Genomic DNA, 22,106 nt, shown 5'->3' on the forward strand with positions numbered 1-22,106 from the left:
AAGGTCTTTTACTTGACCCCTTTGCATGCTATTTGATACTCTCTCTTTTCTCTATTACTGAGTTACTAAGATTGACCTATGTGACTACCATGTTTCGATAGTCCACTACTTACTAACTTTGTGATTGCATGACACTTCTCTTTGTCCTTAATTCAGCCTTGCATGACTAATAGTTATGCACTCTTTTATATGCTGAATTTCCCTCTGAAATAACCTTCAATTTTGGATCGATTTCAAACCTCCTTGTGTAATTTTGATTGCATTCATGTGTTAAGTGATTGACTATTTCCTTGTTTCGCTTTACTGATTTCCCTGTTTCTTGGGTTGATTTTGAAAACTTTCCTTAGACTTTTAATTCTCCTATTTCTGACTTGGTTTATTCATTTATTCATTGGAACCCCTGTTGTTCTCCCCAAATCAGTAATTTCAAATCCCTGACTCCTTGATTTACTATGTGCTGATTGTCTCCATGTTCTGCAACTTTACTTTGTTTTCTTACCTTATTTGGTTAACCGAGTATTTCAAAGATTCTTCCCTTAATTAAACCCCTATATATTTACCCCTAATTGTATACTCTGCACAAGATGCCTACCTTATTTCTTTCCTTAAATGTTCTCTGTTCATTACCGTTTAAGTTTAACTCCTTAATTAAAGGAAATCCTTGATACTGATTTGATTTTTAATTGGTACATAGTTCCATAATTACTGCTAAACTATGATTCTTGCCTTATTTTCTACTTATTTTCAAACTATAAATACCTTGCTCTTTCATTAACACAGACACACGAACACACTCAGTTCTAAAAATCTTTTACACTCAGAACATTCTCTCCTGCTTTACTACTACTGTGACCCATTTAGCTGGCTGAAAGCCAAAGCTATTTTCAAGTCCTGCTACCTACTTTTACTATATTCTGCTTCTCTAAACTGGTATGTTCTGATTAAGATTCCAATATCACAACAATGTGTTTACTTAATACTTTTACCTTCTTGTCTGTCTATTGCTAGTGTTCAATTCTATACTTATTTTAGTATACTATAATTTCCTTCTGCCTGTTCTGAATTTATTATGAATCCTAAACCCCCAGCCCAATGTGTTCGATGCTATGGTTTGTTTGAGGCATGACAGTACTAAATATTACTACCCATGACTCAAGCTTGATCCCTGGGATCCTAACCTCTATGTTTCTCTGCTATTGTGTGTTCTGGTAGGCTTATAGGCATGCCAGCATCTTCTATTGCTATGCATTCCCAAAGCTCACCCTTGCCTAAGCATAGGCTCTTTGCAACTTCCCAACCCTCCTGAACCCCTTTTGTATGAATTATTAACTTGTTTGTGGCTGTTTCCCTCTCCTTTATTCCCATAGAACTCTGTTTCTTCACTTGCACTCTCTCTTAGACTTAAGTTCTGCCCCCTCTTGTGAGCCTTGCCTTGGGACCCATGAGCTTCCTCTAAACTTGGACACTTGAGGGCTGGCCCTTCCACACTGTATTTGTCCCTATTCTGGTAATACAATTTGGGTGTGAGCACTACCCGGAGTCCCATTGAGGCTCTTAGGGAACTCTAACACACTCCAATTGGAGAAAGGCTTTGGATCAATGGTCTTTGAGTTAATTATCTCGTAACTCAGAGAGGAAGTCAAGAATCAGGCCTCCTCTGGTTGTACTTTCTTTGTATTTTTCTGCTCTGATGTAATTTATTCTGGTTTGTAATAAGTTGTAATAACATTTGGGGCTGGCTAGTAAAGAGGGTGGTAACTATGCATGCAAGGGGTAGAAACCATGCCTATAGGAATGTTTTAATTTCTGCATACTCAACTTCACCTAGAGACCATGCCTATAGGATACTTTTTAATTCTGCATATTCAACTTCATGTAGAAAACCTGCCTATAGGGTACTTTTAATTCTGCATAATTCAAATCGCATTTAGATACCAAGTCTATAAGGTTTAATACAAGTTTCTGCATTTAGATACTATGTCTATAGGGTTTAATACAAGTTTATGCATTTAGATACCACGTCTATAAGGGTCTAAAATCAACGATATATAGAAATCATACCTACAGGTTTTTTTAAAATGAATCTGATTCGCTTCACTTAGTGTTAGCTATAAAATTAGTAATATTAGACGCTATCACCCGCAGAACCTATAACCAATTTAGTTAACTTCATATATTCTGCACCTCTTTTAATAATCTGAGTCCTTTATTCAACAAGGTCTAGCAAGCATGCCTATAGGATTTCAGATAATTTATTTCAAGTTTCTACTGTCTCATCACATTCTGAATTCAGTAGATATCATGCCTATAGGACCCCGTCTAAATACTTAGGCAATCCTTAGGGTAATAACTATAAATTGAATCTGCTTCTGTTAATTATTACAATTAGCAGGCAAGCCTGGCTCAGACTTCTTATCTGAGTTATGCAATAGACTAAAACTGCCTCAACAATCTCATATCCCTTGTCTTTAATGCTTTTGAATCAGACCTAAGAAGTATATGTAAGACATGCTACTTTATGTGTTTGTTTGAGGAGGTATAATTGAGCCTATATGCTTATGTGTTTTTCCCTTTTTATATGCAATATGTGTTTTTGTATGTCGCCTTAGAATTTTTACCTTTGAAACTACAATAAGCCTAATACCCCTCCTTTTAGGATTAGTACTCCTAAGTGCCTCCGGGACTAATAGGATTGTGACGGGTAATAGCATGCAATAAGTAATCGATACCATTCCGCGCTTTAAATACCTTAACGGGGTGGGAAGGGTAGATATGGATATGATGACCATGCGATAATGTCACGTGTAGCCCCTCACTGAGGAGTGATTACCGGATATTGTGTAGGGTGATCCATATTTTTAATAAACCTAGGACCCCCTCTCTTATTTCTTTAGCATTTCAGTTCTTTCTTTTAAAAAAAATCAGCTTTTCTATTTGTTCTTCCAAACTTTGTTTACTTTCAAACCATTATGTGAAATCCCCTCTTATTTGAGCCTTATTCATCTACATGTTAATTGCACCCAAATTCACAACAATTGTCTGGTCGGGAACCACACTAGTGGATTCTGAGGGGTGCCTAACACCTTTCCCTTAGAATAATTTCAAGCCCTTACCATATCTCTGGTTATTCAAATCAATCTCTTTTGGTGTCCTAATGCACCTTAAATCATTAGGTGGTAACTCTTCAAATGAAAACCCAGTTCCCAAAAGGAACGAGTTGTCCCTCCAAATGTTATGAACCCGATTTCGCGAGAAAAAGGGGGCGCGACATAAGTTTGGTCGGGACCCACAGTTGTGGACCAAGAGGGGTGCCTAACACCTTCCCCTCGAGGTTATCTCGAGTCCTTGGTATTGATCTGGTTTCGGGCACTCAGACCATTTCTATTTCGCCATATCGTATGGCACCGGTGGAGCTGAAGGAGTTAAAGGAGCAGCTTCAGGAACTCTTTCATAAAAGGGTTCATCTGGCCTAGTGTGTCGCCTTGGGGCGCGCCGATTCTATTTATGAAGAAGAAGGATGGCACTATGAGGATGTGCATTGATTATAGGAAGTTGAACAAAGTAACAATTAAGAATAAGTATCCTTTGCCTCGCATTGATGATTTGTTTGACCAGCTTCAGGGAGCGAGAGTGTTCTCCAAGATTGATCTCTGTTCAGATTATCACCAGTTGAAGATGAGGGATTTGGATATTCTTAATATGGCTTTCAGGACCCGATATGGTCATTATGAGTTCTTAGTAATGTCTTTTAGGCTTACCAATGCCCCAACAACGTTCAAGAATTTGATGAACAACGTGTTCTGCCCTTATCTTGACTCATTCATCATACTCTTCATAGATGATATTCTGGTGTATTCGCGTAGCCAGGAGGATCACGCAAAACATTTGAGAGTTGTGTTGCAGAGATTGAGGGAGGATAAGCTTTATGCAAAGTTCTTTAAGTGTGAGTTTTGGCTCAGTTCAATGGCTTTCCTGGGGCACGTAGTGTCTAGCGAGGGTATTCAGGTTGATCCGAAGAAGATAGAGGCGGTTTAGAGTTGGCCCAGACCGTCCTCAGCCATAGATATACATAACTTCCTTAGTTTGGCGGGGTATTACCGTCGATTTGTTTAGGGATTCTCTTCTATCGCATCGCCCTTGACCAAGTTGACTCAAAAGGGTGCTCTATTCAGGTGGTCGGATGAGTGTGAGGCAAGATTTTAGAAGCTCAAGACTACCTTAACCACAACTCCAGTGTTAGTTTTTCCATCAGCTTCAGGTTCATATACCGTGTATTGTGATGCTTTGAAAGTTGGTATTGGATGCGTGTTGATGCAGGAAGGTAGAGTTATTGCTTATGCTTCTCGTCAGTTGAAGCCCCATGAGAAGAACTACCCTGTTCATGATTTGGAGTTGGCTGCCATTGTTCATGCGTTGAAGATTTGGAGGCATTACTTGTATGGTGTGTCTTGTGAGGTGTTTACTGATCATCATAGCCTCCAACACTTGTTCAAGTAGAAAGATCTCAATTTGAGGCAGTGGAGATGGTTGGAGTTGCTAAAGGATTTTGATATTACTATATTGTACCATCCGGGGAAGGCCAATGTGGTGGCCGATGCCTTGAGTATGGGGAGTTTGGCATATAATCCAGTTGGGGAGAGACCTCTTATAGTTGACGTTCAGGCCTTGGCCAATCAGTTCGTGAGGTTAGATATTTCGGAGCCCAATTGGGTATTGAGCCGTATGATGTGCCCAATGTATAATCGCATCAGAGAGCACCAGTATGATAATCCTCATTTGCTTGTCCTTAAGGACAAAGTTCAGCACGATGATGCCAGGGATGTGACTATTGGTGATGATGGGGTGTTGAGGATGTATGGCTGGATATATGTGCCCAATGTAGATGGTCTTCGGGATTTGATTTTGGGGGAGGCCCATAGCTCGTGGTATTCCATTCATCCAGGTGTTGCGAAGATGTATCAGGATCTGAGGCAACATTATTGGTGGAGGAGAATGAAGAAGGATATTGTGGGATTTGTAGCTCGATGTCTCAATTGTCAGCAGGTGAAATATGACCATTAGAGACCAGGTGGCTTGCTTCAGCAGATGGATATTCCAGAGTGGAAGTGGGAGTGGATCACCGTGGACTTTGTAGTTGGGCTCCCACGGACTTTGAAGAAGTTCGATGCTATTTGGATGATTGTGGATTGGCTGACCAAGTCCACGCACTTCATTCTTGTGTGTACTACCTATTCTTCAGAGTGGTTGACAGAGATCTATATCCGAGAGATTGTTCGTTTGCATGGTGTCCTAGTTTCCATCATTTCAGATAGGGTCACTCAGTTTACTTCACAGTTTTGGAGGTCTGTGTAGCGAGAGTTGGGTACTCAGGTTGAGTTGAGCACAACTTTTCACCATCAGGCAGACGGGCAGTCCGAGCACACCATTCAGATATTGGAGGACATGTTGCGTGCTTGTGTCATTGATTTTGGAGGGTCATGAGATCAGTTTCTACCGCCCGCACAGTTTGCTTATAACAACAACTACTAGTTGAGTATTCAGATGACTCCATATGAGGCTTTGTATGGGAGGCGGTGTAGATCTCCAGTTGGTTGGTTTGAGCCGGGTGAGGCTAGGCTATTGGTGACAAACTTGGTGCAGGATGCTTTAGGAAAGGTGAAGGTAATTTCAGGATAGGCTTCGTACAGCGTAGTCGAGACAAAAGAGTTATGCTGACAGGAAGGTTCGGGATGTGTCCTACATGGTTGGTGAGAAGGTTCTGTTGAAGGTTTCACCCATGAAGGGTGTTATGAGATTTGGGAAGAAGGGTAAATTGAGTCCTCGGATCATTGGGCCTTTTGAGGTACTTCGGAGGATTGGGGTGGTGGCTTATGAGCTTGCTTTGCCACCCAACTTGTCGAGCATGCATCCGGTATTTCATGTTTCTATGCTCTGGAAGTATATTGGGGATCTGTCTCATGTTCTGGTTTTCAGCACGGTTCAGTTAGATGATGATTTGACTTATGATGTGGAGCTAGTAGCTTTTTTGGAGCATCTGGTTCGAAAGTTGAGGTCAAAGGATATAGCTTCAGTGAAGGTGCAGTAGAGAGGTCGGCCCGTGGAGGAGGCTACCTGGGAGACCGAGCGGGAGATGCGGAGAAGATATCCTCACCTATTTGAGGTTTCAGGTATGTTTCTTGACTTGTTCGGGGACGAACGTTTGTTTAAGAGGGGGAGGATGAAACGACCTGACCGGTCGTTTCATGAGTTACCGCTCCATTTTCGCCATTTTTGCTTCTTTAGGCTTTGTTTATCCGTGTTATGTGGTATCAGGTTAGTCGGTTCGAATCCGAAATGATTTTGGTAAGGTTTGAGACACTTAGTCTCTTTTGAGTAAGCTTAAGTTGGAAAAGTAAACTGGATGTTGACTTATGTGTTAAAGTGCCACATTTAATGTTGCTGACTTATCTTTGTTTGATGTAGGATCGAATTCGAGGACGAATTCTTTTCAAGAAGGGGGGAATGATAGCATCAAGAACAAGGATATAGTTAAGGACAATGATAGAGATGATAGAGTTTTGGAAGCTCTAAGGCCATTTACAAGATCTCAAGCTAAAGAGTTGCAAGCTAAGGTTGCTAGACTTCAATGGCAAATAAAGAAGCTTTTAATTGTAGAGGAAGAGCTCAAGCCCAAAGGAGATGAATTGTCCAAGTTTTACAACTATTTGGTAGTCCAAATTGAAGTCCAAGAGGAGGAAAATTGGGTTACCAAATCAGCCCTTGAAGTCCACCAATAGGGCTCAAAATGACCTTAAAAGAGGTCCAAAAGGGGGTGTTTCAAAAGGAGCCCAATTGGAGTCCAAACCAATGGCCCAAACTAGTTATTTTAAGGCCCAAATCTGCCCCAAAGGGTCTTGGCCGCCCCCACCTAATTTTAATGACTTTTCTTACTCTTTAGCAACCACCCTACCTAATTGTAATGACTTTGTATGCCTTAGCAACCACCCTACCTAATTTTAAGGACTTTTATGCCTTAGTATTCCTATAAATAGGGAGTTCTTCTCATTCATAAGACACAACATTTATTGATTAAGTATATCATACTTTGAGAGTTCTTTTGAACCTTTGTTACTTGTGCTTTGAGATTTATCTTTCAACCTTTACTAGTTCTTAGTTCAAGGTAGTAAGATTACTTCTCTTTTATGATATCTTTGATTCCTTTGTGGTATTCTTAGAAGGCGATTAATACTAGTTATTAATTGTTGTCTCAAGTTACTCGTAAAGTGGTCAAGATCCGAATCTATTGTTTTGATTTGCTTTTTAAGTAAAGGCGTTTGATTTCTTCCATAAATCAAGACGTTGTTACTTTGATCTTGTCAAGGCTATAGAACTTACGTTCTTGGAAGTTCTTGGAATTCTTTCCTTGAATTCGTCCCATATCCTTTATTTTCATCTCTTTAATTCTAGTTGTTCAATTCCTTGTTGTTATTGTTTCCGCATTTACTTCTCAAATTCTTACTCTAATTTGGATTCCCGACCTAGTTGTTATCAAGTGGTATCAGAGCGGTTTTTATCAAGATTTCATTCTTGGTAAGTCTTGGGATTTCTTGAATACTAAGAGCAAAGAAAAGAAAAGAAAAAAAATTAAAAAAAAAAAGAAAAAAAGAAGCGAAAATCAGTTTTTAGAACAAAAAAATAGAATTGAGTGCTCTCCGGGATATTTTTTTTGTATCTAATTTGTTACCAAAAATTAACAAAGGAAACAAGAAGAGGGGATCCTAGATTTTCTTACTCTTTCGAATCTAAACATATAATCCTTTCCTTTTTGTTCGCGTCATGTTTCAACCGAGCCTAATAGTTCTAGGATTTGGTTTTTCTTTCATTAGTTCCCCAAAAATCTGAATTTTACTACTAAGAATTTCATACGAGTTGGGTTTAATTATAAATCTACAAAGTATTTTGTTCAAAGGTTATTCCGAGAAAAAAAAAGAGAGCTAATTTTTGTGATACAGTTTACACTTTTTTTTAAAAGATGTCGCGTACAGGTAGTGATGATGAACGAAGGGTTCTCCAAGAAGCTGAAATCAAAGCAAGAAATGATTTTACCTTGCAAGCTATGCATCAACAATTTGAAAGGTTGAATTTGCAACTCCAAGAGATGAGGGATACCATTGCTGATCAAAATGATACAATAGCTGAACTTAGGAGGGAAAATAATGTTAGACCCCAAGCTAGGAGAAATGTACCCCATGCTCCCATTGTAAATCAAGAAAACCCTATAGATGATTTTAATGATATTGATTTTGATAGGGTGGGAAGAGATAGGAGGGGACAAAGAGGTAGAGTAGAAGATGACAATATAAGTAGTATAAAGATGAAGATGCCATCATTCAAGGGAGCAAGGGACCCAGACTTGTACCTTGATTGGGAGAGAAAGGTTGAAGCCATCTTTGATTGTCACAACTACTCTGAGGGTAAGAAAGTTAAACTTGCTGTTGTTGAGTTTTCTGACTATGCTGCTATTTGGTGGAAAAAGCTTGCTAGGGACAGATTGCAAGAAGGACAAGCACCAGTTGCTACTTGGGCTGAGATGAAGAGGGTGATGAGGAAGAGATTCGTGCCATCACACTTTCAAAGAGAGCTACAACAACGTCTTCAAACATTGAAGCAAGGGTCCATGTCTGTGGATGAGTACTTTAAGGCTATGGATATGGCTATGATCCAAGCTAATTGTACAGAGGAAGAAGAGGCTACAATGGCTAGGTTTTTAAATGGTTTAAATAAGGAAATAGTTGATGTAGTAGAATTACAACAATATGTAACAATAGATGAGTTAGTTGATTTGTCTGTAAAGATAGAAAATCAAAATAAAAGAAAGCAGACTAGCTCGTGGAAAGGTCGGACAAGCACCATCTCCAAGAATCCATGGCCATATCATGAGATGAAGAGTTCTTCTAGACCTCAAGAAGACAAGGGTAAAGGTAAATTTGAGAACAAAGAGGGAGGTAAAACCTTTAACCCTAAACCTTTTACACCTTCTAGTTCTATTCAATGTCATAAATGTAAAGGAAGGGGACATATGATGCATGAATGTCCAAGTAGAAGAAACATCATTCTTAGAGAAGATGGAGGATATGAGAGTGAAAGAGGTGAGGGAGAAGAAGAGGGAGATGTGAGTGATGAAGATGATGTAGAACTACCTAATGAGGGCATGATTGGGGTAGTTAGAAGGATTATGACTATCAATTTGGCAAGCAATAGTGAAGAACAAAGGGAGAATATATTCCATACTAGGTGTGGGATAAAGGGAAAAACTTGCTCTATGATCATTGATAGTGGTAGTTGTGCTAATGTGGTGAGTTCATACTTTGTGGAAAAATTGGGACTTGCCTGCATGAAACACCCTACTCCATATAGACTCCAATGGTTAAATGATAGTGGTGAACTAAAGGTAAACAAACAGTGCATGATTTCATTTAATGTTGGTAGATATGAGGATGATATTCTTTGTGACATAATACCTATGCAAGCTTGTCATATCTTACTGGGTCGTCCTTGGCAGTATGACAGGAATGTTTTTCATGATGGAAGAAAGAATAGATATTCTCTTGAACTAAATGGCAGGAAATTTACTCTTGCACCTTTATCTCCTTCTCAAGTGTTTGAAGATCAAAAGAGATTAAGAGAAACAATGGGAAAACCAAGGGGAGAGATAAAAAGTGAGCTTGAGGAAAAAGAAAAGAAAGAAGGCCAAGAATTAGAAAAAAAGAGAGATGGCCGAGAGAAAGAGAGAGAGGGCAGCAATTTGAGAGAAGAGATAAAAAAGGGTTTGAATGAAAAAATAGATAGTCTTGGTGAGAGGAAAGAGGTTAAGGAAAGAAAAAAAGAGAGTTTTTATATAAAAATCAAAGAGTGTTTAAATGCAAGAAAAGAGGGGCTGCCCATAATACTACTTACTTACAAAGAGACTTTGATTAATTCTGAGTTGCTAACTTCTTCTTTGCCAAGTAGTATTTCTTCTCTTTTGCAGGATTTTGAAGATGTCTTTCCAGAAGATATTCCTAATGGATTGCCACCTTTACGTGGCATTGAGCATCAAATTGATTTTGTACCTGGATCACAAATCCCAAATAGGCCAGCCTATAGGAGTAATCCAGAAGAGACAAAAGAACTTCAAAGGCAAGTTGAGGAGTTGCTTGAGAAAGGTTTTGTGAGAGAGAGCATGAGCCCTTGCTCGGTTCCCGTCCTATTGGTACCAAAAAAGGATGGAACTTGGAGGATGTGCGTGGATTGTAGAGCAATCAACAAGATTACGGTAAAGTATCGCCACCCTATTCCTCGTCTTGATGACATGTTGGATCAATTACATGGATCCAAAATCTTTTCTAAAATTGATCTAAAAAGTGGTTACCATCAGATTCGAATGAATCCTGGAGATGAATGGAAAACTGCTTTTAAGACCAAATATGGGCTTTATGAGTGGTTAGTTATGCCTTTCGGCTTGACTAATGCACCTAGCACTTTCATGAGATTAATGAATCATGTTTTTAAGGATTTTCATGGAAAATTTGTTGTGGTGTACTTCGATGATATCTTGGTCTTTTCTAACACTTTAGAAGAGCATGTAGAACACCTAAAACAAGTTTTTGAAGTTCTTAGAAAGCAATTTTTATTTGCTAATCTTAAAAAGTGTACTTTTTATGTGGATCGTGTGATTTTCTTGGGTTTTGTAGTTAGTTCTAAAGGAGTTGAGGTTGATGAAGAGAAAATCAAAGCAATAAAAGAATGGCCTAAACCTAAGAGTGTAACTGAAGTTAGGAGTTTTCATGGACTTGCTAGTTTTTATAGGAGGTTTGTGAGAGACTTTAGTACCATTGCTTCTCCTTTAACTGAAGTTATTAAAAAGGATAAGATTTTTAAATGGGGAAAAGAACAAGATGATGCTTTTAACTTGTTGAAAGAAAAGTTATGTTCTGCTCCATTGTTACAATTGCCTGATTTTTCTAAATCTTTTGAAATTGAATGTGATGCTTCGGGCAAAGGAATAGGTGCTGTTTTGATGCAAGATTCTAAACCTATTGCCTACTTTAGTGAAAAGTTAAGTGGAGCCACATTGAACTATTCCACTTATGACAAAGAGTTATATGCTTTGGTAAGGGCTTTAGCCACATGGCAACATTACCTGTGGCCAAGAGAGTTTGTCATTAAAACTGATCATGAATCCTTGAAATACTTGAAGAGTCAAGGTAAGCTTAGTAGAAGGCATGCTAAGTGGGTTGAATTCATTGAAACGTTTCCTTATGTAATTTCTTACAAACAAGGGAAAGAAAATGTTGTTGCTGATGCACTTTCAAGGAGGTATATCTTAGTTTCTACCCTGACTTCTAAATTAATGGGTTTTGATCAAATCAAGGGACTTTATGCTAATGACGTTGATTTTGGCAAAATTTTTGCAGATTGTAAGTTGAGTCCTTTTGAGAGGTTTAACCTCCAAGATGGCTTTCTCTTTAAGGAAAATAAGTTGTGTATTCCTAATTGCTCTTTACGTGAAGTATTTGTAAGGGAAGCACATTGTGGAGGGCTTATGGGACACTTTGGAGTCCCAAAGACACTAGACATATTGGCCGAAAATTTCTTTTGGCCTGGAATGAGAAAAGATGTTGAAAGAATGTGCGCACAGTGTTTGGAATGTAAACAAGCTAAATCTAAAGTGTTACCACATGGTCTTTACACGCCATTACCTGTTCCTACTTCGCCTTGGATTGATATTTCCATGGATTTTGTGTTAGGTTTGCCTAGAACAAGATATGGTAGGGATAGTATTTTTGTTGTGGTAGATAGGTTCTCCAAAATGGCTCACTTTATTCCTTGTTTAAAGACTAATGATGCCTCACATGTTGCTGGTCTTTTTGTAAAAGAGGTTGTCAAATTTCATGGTATACCTAGAACTATTGTTAGTGATAGGGATGCTAAGTTTTTGAGCCACTTTTGGCGTGTTTTTTGGGGGAAGTTAGGTACTAAATTGTTGTTTTCTACTTCTTGTCACCCACAAACTGATGGACAAACTGAAGTAGTTAATAGAACCTTAGGAAACATGTTGAGGGCTGTTTTGAAAGGTAAATTAACTTCATGGGAAGATCACTTACCTATGATTGAATTTGCTTACAATAGAACAATCCATTCTTCTACAGGTATGTCTCCTTTTGAGGTTGTTTATGGTTTTAATCCCTTCACTCCCCTTGATTTATTACCATTACAAACTAATGATATTGCTAATCTTGATGGTAGGACAAAGGCTGAGATGATGAAAAAAATTCATGAACAAACAAGGCTTGCAATTGAGAAGAAAAATGAGCAAACTGCCTTGAGAAAGAATAAGGGAAGAAAGCAAGTTATTTTTAAACCTGGAGATTTAGTTTGGGTTCACTTTAGAAAGGAGAGATTTCCTTCCAAAAGGAAGTCAAAGTTGCATCCTAGAGGAGATGGCCCATTTCAAGTCCTTGAAAGGATTGGGGACAATGCTTACAAGTTGGACCTTCCTGGTGAGTTCCAAGTAAGTGCCACATTTAATGTTGCTGACTTATCTTTGTTTGATGTAGGATCGAATTCGAGGACGAATTCTTTTCAAGAAGGGGGGAATGATAGCATCAAGAACAAGGATATAGTTAAGGACAATGATAGAGATGATAGAGTTTTGGAAGCTCTAAGGCCATTTACAAGATCTCAAGCTAAAGAGTTGCAAGCTAAGGTTGCTAGACTTCAATGGCAAATAAAGAAGCTTTTAATTGTAGAGGAAGAGCTCAAGCCCAAAGGAGATGAATTGTCCAAGTTTTACAACTATTTGGTAGTCCAAATTGAAGTCCAAGAGGAGGAAAATTGGGTTACCAAATCAGCCCTTGAAGTCCACCAATAGGGCTCAAAATGACCTTAAAAGAGGTCCAAAAGGGGGTGTTTCAAAAGGAGCCCAATTGGAGTCCAAACCAATGGCCCAAACTAGTTATTTTAAGGCCCAAATCTGCCCCAAAGGGTCTTGGCCGCCCCCACCTAATTTTAATGACTTTTCTTACTCTTTAGCAACCACCCTACCTAATTGTAATGACTTTGTATGCCTTAGCAACCACCCTACCTAATTTTAAGGACTTTTATGCCTTAGTATTCCTATAAATAGGGAGTTCTTCTCATTCATAAGACACAACATTTATTGATTAAGTATATCATACTTTGAGAGTTCTTTTGAACCTTTGTTACTTGTGCTTTGAGATTTATCTTTCAACCTTTACTAGTTCTTAGTTCAAGGTAGTAAGATTACTTCTCTTTTATGATATCTTTGATTCCTTTGTGGTATTCTTAGAAGGCGATTAATACTAGTTATTAATTGTTGTCTCAAGTTACTCGTAAAGTGGTCAAGATCCGAATCTATTGTTTTGATTTGCTTTTTAAGTAAAGGCGTTTGATTTCTTCCATAAATCAAGACGTTGTTACTTTGATCTTGTCAAGGCTATAGAACTTACTTTCTTGGAAGTTCTTGGAATTCTTTCCTTGAATTCGTCCCATATCCTTTATTTTCATCTCTTTAATTCTAATTGTTCAATTCCTTGTTGTTATTGTTTCCGCATTTACTTCTCAAATTCTTACTCTAATTTGGATTCCCGACCTAGTTGTTATCAGTTTTGGAGGTCCAGAGTAGATTTAGGCTTGAATTGGCGAAATTGGAATTTTGGCATTTTCCGGTTGATAGGTGAGATTTTGATATAGGGGTTGCAATGGAATTCCGGGAGTTTCAGTAGGTCCGTTGTGTCATTTGGGATGTGTGTGCAAAATTTCAGGTCATTCAGACATGGTTTGATAGACTTTTTGATCAAAAGCGTAATCCGGAAGATTTTGGAACCTTAGGCTTGAATTTGATGTGTTTTGGTTGATTCGATGATGTTTGAGATGTTTTGAAGATTGGTATAAGTTTGGATAGTGGTATAGGTCTCGTTGGTGCTTTTGGTTGAGCTCCCGGGGGCCTCAGGGTGATTTTGGATGGTTAGCGGAAGATTTGAGTTGGGTTTTGGCAGGTGAAGTTGTTCCCAGTGCTATCATAACCGCACCTGCAGCTAGGGGACCACAGGTGCGGTCACGCAGAAGCGAAACTGGAGTCCCAGATGCGGCCAAGGAGAGTGTCAGCTGGAACCGCAGAAGTGTTTGAGGAAGCACACCTGCGATAGCACATGTGCGGGATTTGCATCGCAGATGCGGCGCCTGGAATTTTAAGTGGGACCGCAGATGCGGTGTCTTGGACCGCAGAAGCGTTAATGGTGTCGCAGGTGCAGAATCCCTGGGCCAGAAAGTATAAAAGGCCTCCTTTGCGATTTTTGAGTTGTTCTTCACCATTTTTATTCGGGTTTGAGCTTGGGGAAAGCTATTTTGAAGAGGGATTCAAGGGATAACACTTGGAGGTAAGATTCATGGACTTAATACTCGATCCTAATGTGATTTCTACCTAATTAATCATAAAATTTAATTCTAATATTGAAGAACTAGGGTTTGTAATTGGAGACCTCGAATTTGGGATTTGAGGGGTTGTTTGTGGTTGGATTTTGATGCTTTTGATATGAATGAGCTTGGGGAGTGATAAGGAGTCTATTAATATAATTTTTATCAGAATTCGAGACGTGGGCCCGGGGGTCGGGTTTGGCCAATTTCGGAATTTGTGTTGTAGTTTGATTTCTTTCAAGTGGGCTTTGTTCCCTTAGCATATATTGATGGTTTTGCACTGATTTTGGTTAGATTTGGAGCATCCGGAGGCCGATTCTAGAGGCAAAGGCATTGCGGGCTAGAGTTTGGACCGGATAGAGGTGAGTAATGATTGTAAATTTTGTCCTGAGGGTATGAAACCCCGAATTTCATATCGTTGTGCTATATTGAGGTGACACACACGCTAGATGACGAGCGTGGGGTCGTGCTCCGTTGGGAATTGTGACTTAGTCCATCCCGAATGACTGTTTTACCATGTATTTGATTGAAAACTGTTTGCTATCATCATGTTTGGGGCTGCATGCCATATTTGGGCCTTGTGCCAACTATTTGGACCCTTAGGAGATTTTTACTGCTATTTCCTCACTGTTTGGATTTTATATCAGTGCTTAGTCATGCTATATTATACTGTTTTCATAACTCAGCCATGTTTACTCTATTTTAACACTTTAAATGATATTTTGGGCTAAGCATCATGTTTTACTGTGCCTGAGTGGCTTTTAGAGATTTTTGACTGAGTAGGGCCGAGGGCCTGTGTTGTGAGGATTTTTATGGGATCGGGCTGCACATCGCAGTAGTGTTGTACTGATTATGATTATGAGGCTGAGGGCCTGAGTTGTACGCCACGGGGTGGCTTGATATGACGTCGAGAGCCTATTGATTATTCCACGAGATGGCTTGATATTGCGCTTGGGCCGTAAGGGGACCCTACGGGAGTCTGTACACTCCCAGTGAGCGCGGGTACCCATTGTGATATGAGATATAGCCCGAGGGGCTGGTATTGTTCAATGTTATTGCCCGAGGGGCTGATTCTGTTGAATTGTGCCCGAGGGGCGGATTTTATGTGTTTATCTTCTCTCACTGCTTTTCATTTACTTTTTTAACTGTTAAAAAGGTATTTTAATGAAGCTTATACTGAACTAAGGCGTTCCTTCAAGATTTCACTATTTTATTGCATTTTATTGGTTTTACTCTACCTCTTTATAGCATGTTGTTGTGTTTTACGTGACTTCTTATTGCTTAGTCTTCATTTATTGTTATTACTCACTGAGTTGGAGTACTCACTTTACTCCCTGCACCCTTTTTGCAGATTCAAGAGCTTCAGGTCCCGCCAGTGAGGGTTGATTGCTCCTAATAGGCCATTTGGAGTCCACTAGGTAGCTGCTCGGCGTTCGCAGTCCAGTGTTTTTCCCTCCTATCTTACTTTCTATTTCTAGTTCTGTAATAGACTGTATAAACTCCTTCAGACTCTTATACACATGTTTAGATGCTCATGACTGGTGACACCCCGATGTCGGGCAGTGTTGGTTTCCGCCAAATTGTACTATTTCACTATTATCTTTGGGATTTAATCATGTTAATGACTTAAATTATGTTATTTTAATTGTGTAAAATGAATTGGGTGTTGTGTCGGCTGGCTTTGTCTTCACGAGAGGCGTCATCACGACCGGATCTAGGTTTAGGGTCGTGACAGAATATCATTTTACAGGAATGAATCACATAGACATCCTTAACTGCTAAGAGTAGAACTACTTATGAAATAGCATTACGTTTACGTATCGTTACTTGGATCATGCCAAAAGAAAGAAGGATTAGCCTTAACATACATAAGTCTATTCTCTTGACATTCCTTCTAACACATGCCAGTCACGACGAAACACATAATGGCGAGATCAAAGTATGAAAAAATCCGTATGATATTCTTGAGAAAGATTACACCGTACTCCCTTAGAATCGAAATTTCACGTTGTGATAACATTAGGTACACTTTGTATAAAATATTTGAATCAATTTCGTTGCTATTGCAACATTAGCGTTGGTGAATCTTTCCCCCTTAGGAAAGAGAATTCCATGTGTTAGCTAAGCATTTTCCTTTTGCAATAGCATTGCTGAATCTTTCCCCCTTAGGAATGAGAATTCCATGTGTTAGCTAAGCATTTTCCTTTATTAATTAGAGGGTGATTGTATCATAGTGAGTTGTCCCCTACCAAACTATTCTCTAAATGTCACCTTACTCTACAATGACTTAAGAATCATCTTAAATTAAAAGGGGGCTGCCACGTTTTGGGGTGTGCAAGCTTATCCAAAATATTGAATTAATTAATTAATATTCCACTAAAAATTATTAGTTAACCAATTATCCACATACTTAAAAATTATCCCAAATTACTTAAAATACTACTCACTTTTAACATACTTTATGTACCCTACTATCATGGTCATGTTGTACTATATAAAATAAATACATACACTATTATTTCATTAAAACGTCCATGTATATATATATATATTTTTTTTTTCTCAACTTCTAATTTTTCTAATCTCATATAAAGAGTACAAATTTTCGTATGCTAAATTCTTAAAATGATAAAAAGATAATCTTCTTTTCTTGTGAAAAAATAATTCCTATCTTTACAACAAAGAAAACCTCATAAACTTTCTCATATTATGAGTATAATTTACCATATCCGAAAATAGTAATAATTGTAACTATCCAAAATTATACTTATGAAACTAGCCCGAAACAATGATATGATGTGCCAAATAATAACAACAGAGACAGAGACATGATATGATATGCATGAATAAGACTGAGTATTTATCAATGAATCTAATGAAATGACAGCAAGAATCGACCACTTGGGTCTCAATAGTATCGGCGTGAAGCTCTAACAGGATAGCTAGCATGATTTACAGCACATTTACTTTAATCACATGATAGAAACAAGGATACCAACAAGAAAAAGTCACTAAGCAGTGCCATGGAATGAACCAGGCCACAATTCTCACGGTGCGCGCTCGCACACCCATCACTTGGCATGTGCGTCACCTCAATACAGTCATATAGCACATAGTTTGGGGTTTCGAACCTTTAGAACCAAGTTTGGAAGCGTTACTTACTTCAAACCAAGCCAAATCCTACTCCGCTACGCCCTTGCCTTTGGAATCGGCCTCCAAACGTCTCGAATCTAACAAAAAACAATACAATGCAATCAATATAGGCCAAGGAATCAATTCCACACGAAAAACTATACAAGATTTATCAAGATCCGACATCAAATGATCCCTCAAATCCCCAAATCAAATTCTCCAATTCCAAGCCTTTACCCCTCATTTTCATCCCTAATTCCTACTAATTACATACTTAAACAACTAAAAATCACCATAATCATTAGTGTTAGGCTCAAGAAACTTACCTCAATGAAAACCCCCTTGATTCCCTCTTCAAAACTCCCCAAAAGCTCCAATCATGTCTTCAAAAATGGTGGAAATAGGAAAAAATTCGCGAAAGGTTTAATTTATACCTTCTGCCCAGGCATTTCCGCACCTGCGACCTATTTCACGCACCTGCGGTCAAGGCGCCGCATCTGTGGTTTTTACTTAACTCACCAGCTTCTGCACCTGCGCCCAGGCCTTGTACCTGCGGGCTCGCACCTGCGGTCCAATATTCCGCTCTTGCGACAAATTCCATATCTGCGGTTGCTTCCCGCGTCTGCGATTATCGCACCTACGGTTCCCACTCCGCAGGTGCGGAAACATCAGAAGTAGCAACTTCAGCTGTAAAATCCCACTTCCAAACTCTCCCTTAACCATTCGAAATCATCTCGAGCCCCTCGGGGCCTCAACCAAATATACCAACACATCACATATCAACACACAAACTTAGTCGAACCTCCGCAACACTCCAAACAACATCAAAACACCAAATCACCCTCGAATTCAAGCCTAAGAACTTCTAAACTTCCAAATTCTAAAAACGATGCCGAAACATACCAAACCTCTTCCGAATGACCTGAAATTTTGCACACACGTCAGAAATGACACTACGAACCTACTCCAACTTCCATAATTCCATTCTAACCCCGATATCAAAATTTCCACTTCCTACTGAAATTCGCCAAATTTCTAATTTCGCCAATTCAAGCGTAATTCTACTACGAATCTCCAAATCACATTCCGGATGCGCTCCCAAGTCCAAAATCACCTAACGGAGCTAACCGAACCATTAGAATTCACATCCGAGATCGTTTATATATCAGTCAATATCCAGTTGACTTTTCCAACTTAAACTTTTAAATAGGAGACTAAGTATCTCATTCCACACCGAAACCACTCAAAACCCAAACCAACCAACACGATACGATGAAATACAGCTGAAGAACATATAAAGAAGCAAAAATACAGGAAACTAGGCTATAATTGATGAAATGACCGGCCGGGTCGTTACACAGCGCATGTGCGATTATGATAGAACCGGGGAGCTTTAGCTCTTGCTCCAAGTTTCCAATTTGGTCCGAGCCTCGTCCGATTGACACTCGTGGCCCTGCCCGAACATGCCAACAAGTTTGGAATCATAAAACGGACTCGCTCGAACTCTCTGAATGCCTGAAACAACATTAAAACTAAGAATCACACCCTAAAACCAATTGAATCAAACTTATGAACTTCAAGTTTTTCAATTTACTTCCAATGTGCCGAAATGTACTTATACTACTCGGAATGACACCAAATTTTACGTGAAAGTCTTAAATGACATTACAGTACTATTCCCGGTCTCAGAATTCCATTTGGAGCTCGATATCTCCAAAACCCGCTCCAAACTAAATTTAAAGAACTTCTAAAATCTTCAAGAACAACCTTTCACTATTAGGATTCGAACATACACCCAAGTCCGAAATCATCATACGAACCGACTAGATCATCAAATCCCGATTCCGAGGTCGTTTACTCAAAATGTTGACCGAAGTCAAACTTGACCTTTTAGGCCAACCTTAAGGAACAAAGTGTTCTGATTTCAACTTGAATTCTTCCAAATCCAGAACTAACCATCCCCAAGAGTCATAAATCTGTGAAAGTAAGTACGTGAAGTCTTATTTAGGGGAACGAGGTTCTAGAAAGCAAAACGACCAATTGGGTCATTGCATAAATAATTGATAGGGATCACATACCTCTTGATGTTAATGAAATCCCTCCACAAAATACTCTCAAAATTGCCTAAGACCAAGTAGAAAATGAGGAAAATAAAGCTAATTCCCGTAATAAAAAGCTCTTACATCAGTCACAGATGTCTTATTTGTGACATCTTGTTCACAAATGTGAGGGTCGTAAGTGAGACAAAACAATCGCAAATGCGATGGTTGGCCTTCCCTGACAGGGTTGCAAATGCGACCAAGATCTTCGCAAATGCGATGAGGTGCTGATCGAAAAAGCGAAGGAAACACTTGCAAGTGCGAGTCCTGCCTCGTTCAGGCTTCATCGCAATTGCGAAGCCAACCTCGTAAATGCGAGGTTCACAAATGCGAACAAAACCTCGCATTTGCAATGCCTGAGGCACCAGCAAAAAAACCCAGAAAAATGAAGTCATTTCCATCCCTCGGAAAGCGTCCGAAACTCACTCGAGCCCTTGGGGCTCCACACCAAACATCCATACAAGTCGAAAAACATCATACGAACTCGCTCGCATGATTGATACACCGAAAAAACATTTAAAAGCACAAATCAGATGCCAAAATGCATGAATCAAATCACGAAACTCAAAATTTCTAAAAACATTTCCGCGCGTCCGATTCCTATCAAATCAACTCAGAATGACGCCGAATTTTGCGTGCCTTAAATCACCATACAAAACTATTACCACGATCGGAATCCCAAATGGACCTCGATAAAACCAAAACCTACGTCGAACCAAATTTAAAGAACTTGAAAACCTTCAATGCGCCAACTTTCAACTTCATGCGCTGAAATGCTCCCGGGTCATCCGAAACCTGATCGAAACATATGCCCAAGTCCAAAATCATCATATGAACCTATTGGAACTGTCAAATACGAGTTCTGAGGTCATTTACTCAAAACGTTGACTCAAGTCAAACTTAACTATTTTAAGCCATTATCAAGGAACTAAATGTTTCGCTTTCAACTCAAACCCTTCCAAACCTGAACTAACCATCCCAAAAAGTCATAAAAAAGTAAAAGCACATACATAAGTCTTATTTAGGGGAACGGGGATCTAGAAAGCAAAATGACCATTTGAGCCGTTACAGCTGAAACGAGGATGTTAAGGTGGATGTGTGGGCACACTAAGATGGATAAGATTATAAATGAAGATATTCGGGAGAAGGTGGACATGTCCCCCATGAATGACAAGCTACGGGAAGCAAGGCTCAAATGGTTCGGAGGAGAAGCCTAGATGCACCGGTAAGGAGGAGTGAGCGGATAGCTTTGGTGGGTACGAGGAGAGGTAGAGGGCGGCCTAAGAAGTATTGGGGAGAGGTAATCAGGAAGGACATGACATGACTTTAGATTACCGAGTACATGGCCCTAGACAGGAAGTTGTGGAGGTTGAGCATTAAAGTTGTAGGGTAGGAGGTAGTTGTGCATATTTCTACATAGTACTAGAGTAATGCTAGTCTGTTAGGACTTAGTCTTAGACTGTTAGTGGTTAATGTTGAGTCACACTACTTTTTCGTTCCTCTTAGTGTCGGACTTCATCTACTGGTTATTGTTTAGATTTTCATCTATTTTCTGATTCTGGTGATGTTGTTATTTGTTCCGTAGTTTCTATTTATGGTACTGATATATTTCCTCTCTTCGTCTTATTTTTGTCTTTTTGACCCGAGGATCTTTTGGAAAGAGCCTCTCTATCCCCTCGGGGTAGGTAAGGTCTTCTACGTATACACTATCCTTCCTATACCCCACTAGTGGGATTTCACTAGGTCGTTGTTGTTGTTGTTGTTATTATTTTTAACATAATATTTTTGTAACGACGCGACTGGTCGTTTTGATCTATAGCGTATTGTTCGGAAGTTTGAGGCCATGAGTAGCTTTACTTCAGGTATTATGACTTGCATGCATGGTCGGGATTGAATTTCGGGAAGTTCGGAGTAGATTTGGAAAGACAATTCTCATTTCAGAAACTTTAAGTTGAAAAAATTGACTAAAGTTTGATTCTTGAGTAAATAACCTCATAATAGGGATTTGAAGGTTCCAACAGGTTCGTATGATGATTTTGGACTTGGGAATATGTCCGGATAGGTATTGGATGACCCGTGAGCGTTTCAGCGCCTATTGTGGAAGTTGGCATTTTGGAAGAATTTCATAAATTTGGGTTGCAATGCATTTCAATGTTATCGATGTCCGTTTGGGAGTTCGAGTATGGGAATAGCTCCGTATGGTGATTGTGGTATTGGGAGTGCATCCGAAAGTAGATTCGGAGGTCTATGCATCATTTTGGGGTCATTTGGAGAAAGTTAGAAATTTAAAGGTTTTTGAGAAGTTTGACCGGAAGTGGACTTTCAGATATCGGGGTCGAATTCTAATTCCGAAAGTTGGAGTAGGTCCGTAATGTCGAATGTGGCATATGTACAAAATTTGAGGTCAATCAGACGTGA

Source organism: Nicotiana sylvestris, chromosome 3 (assembly GCF_000393655.2).
Source record: "Nicotiana sylvestris chromosome 3, ASM39365v2, whole genome shotgun sequence".
NCBI lineage: Eukaryota > Viridiplantae > Streptophyta > Magnoliopsida > Solanales > Solanaceae > Nicotiana > Nicotiana sylvestris.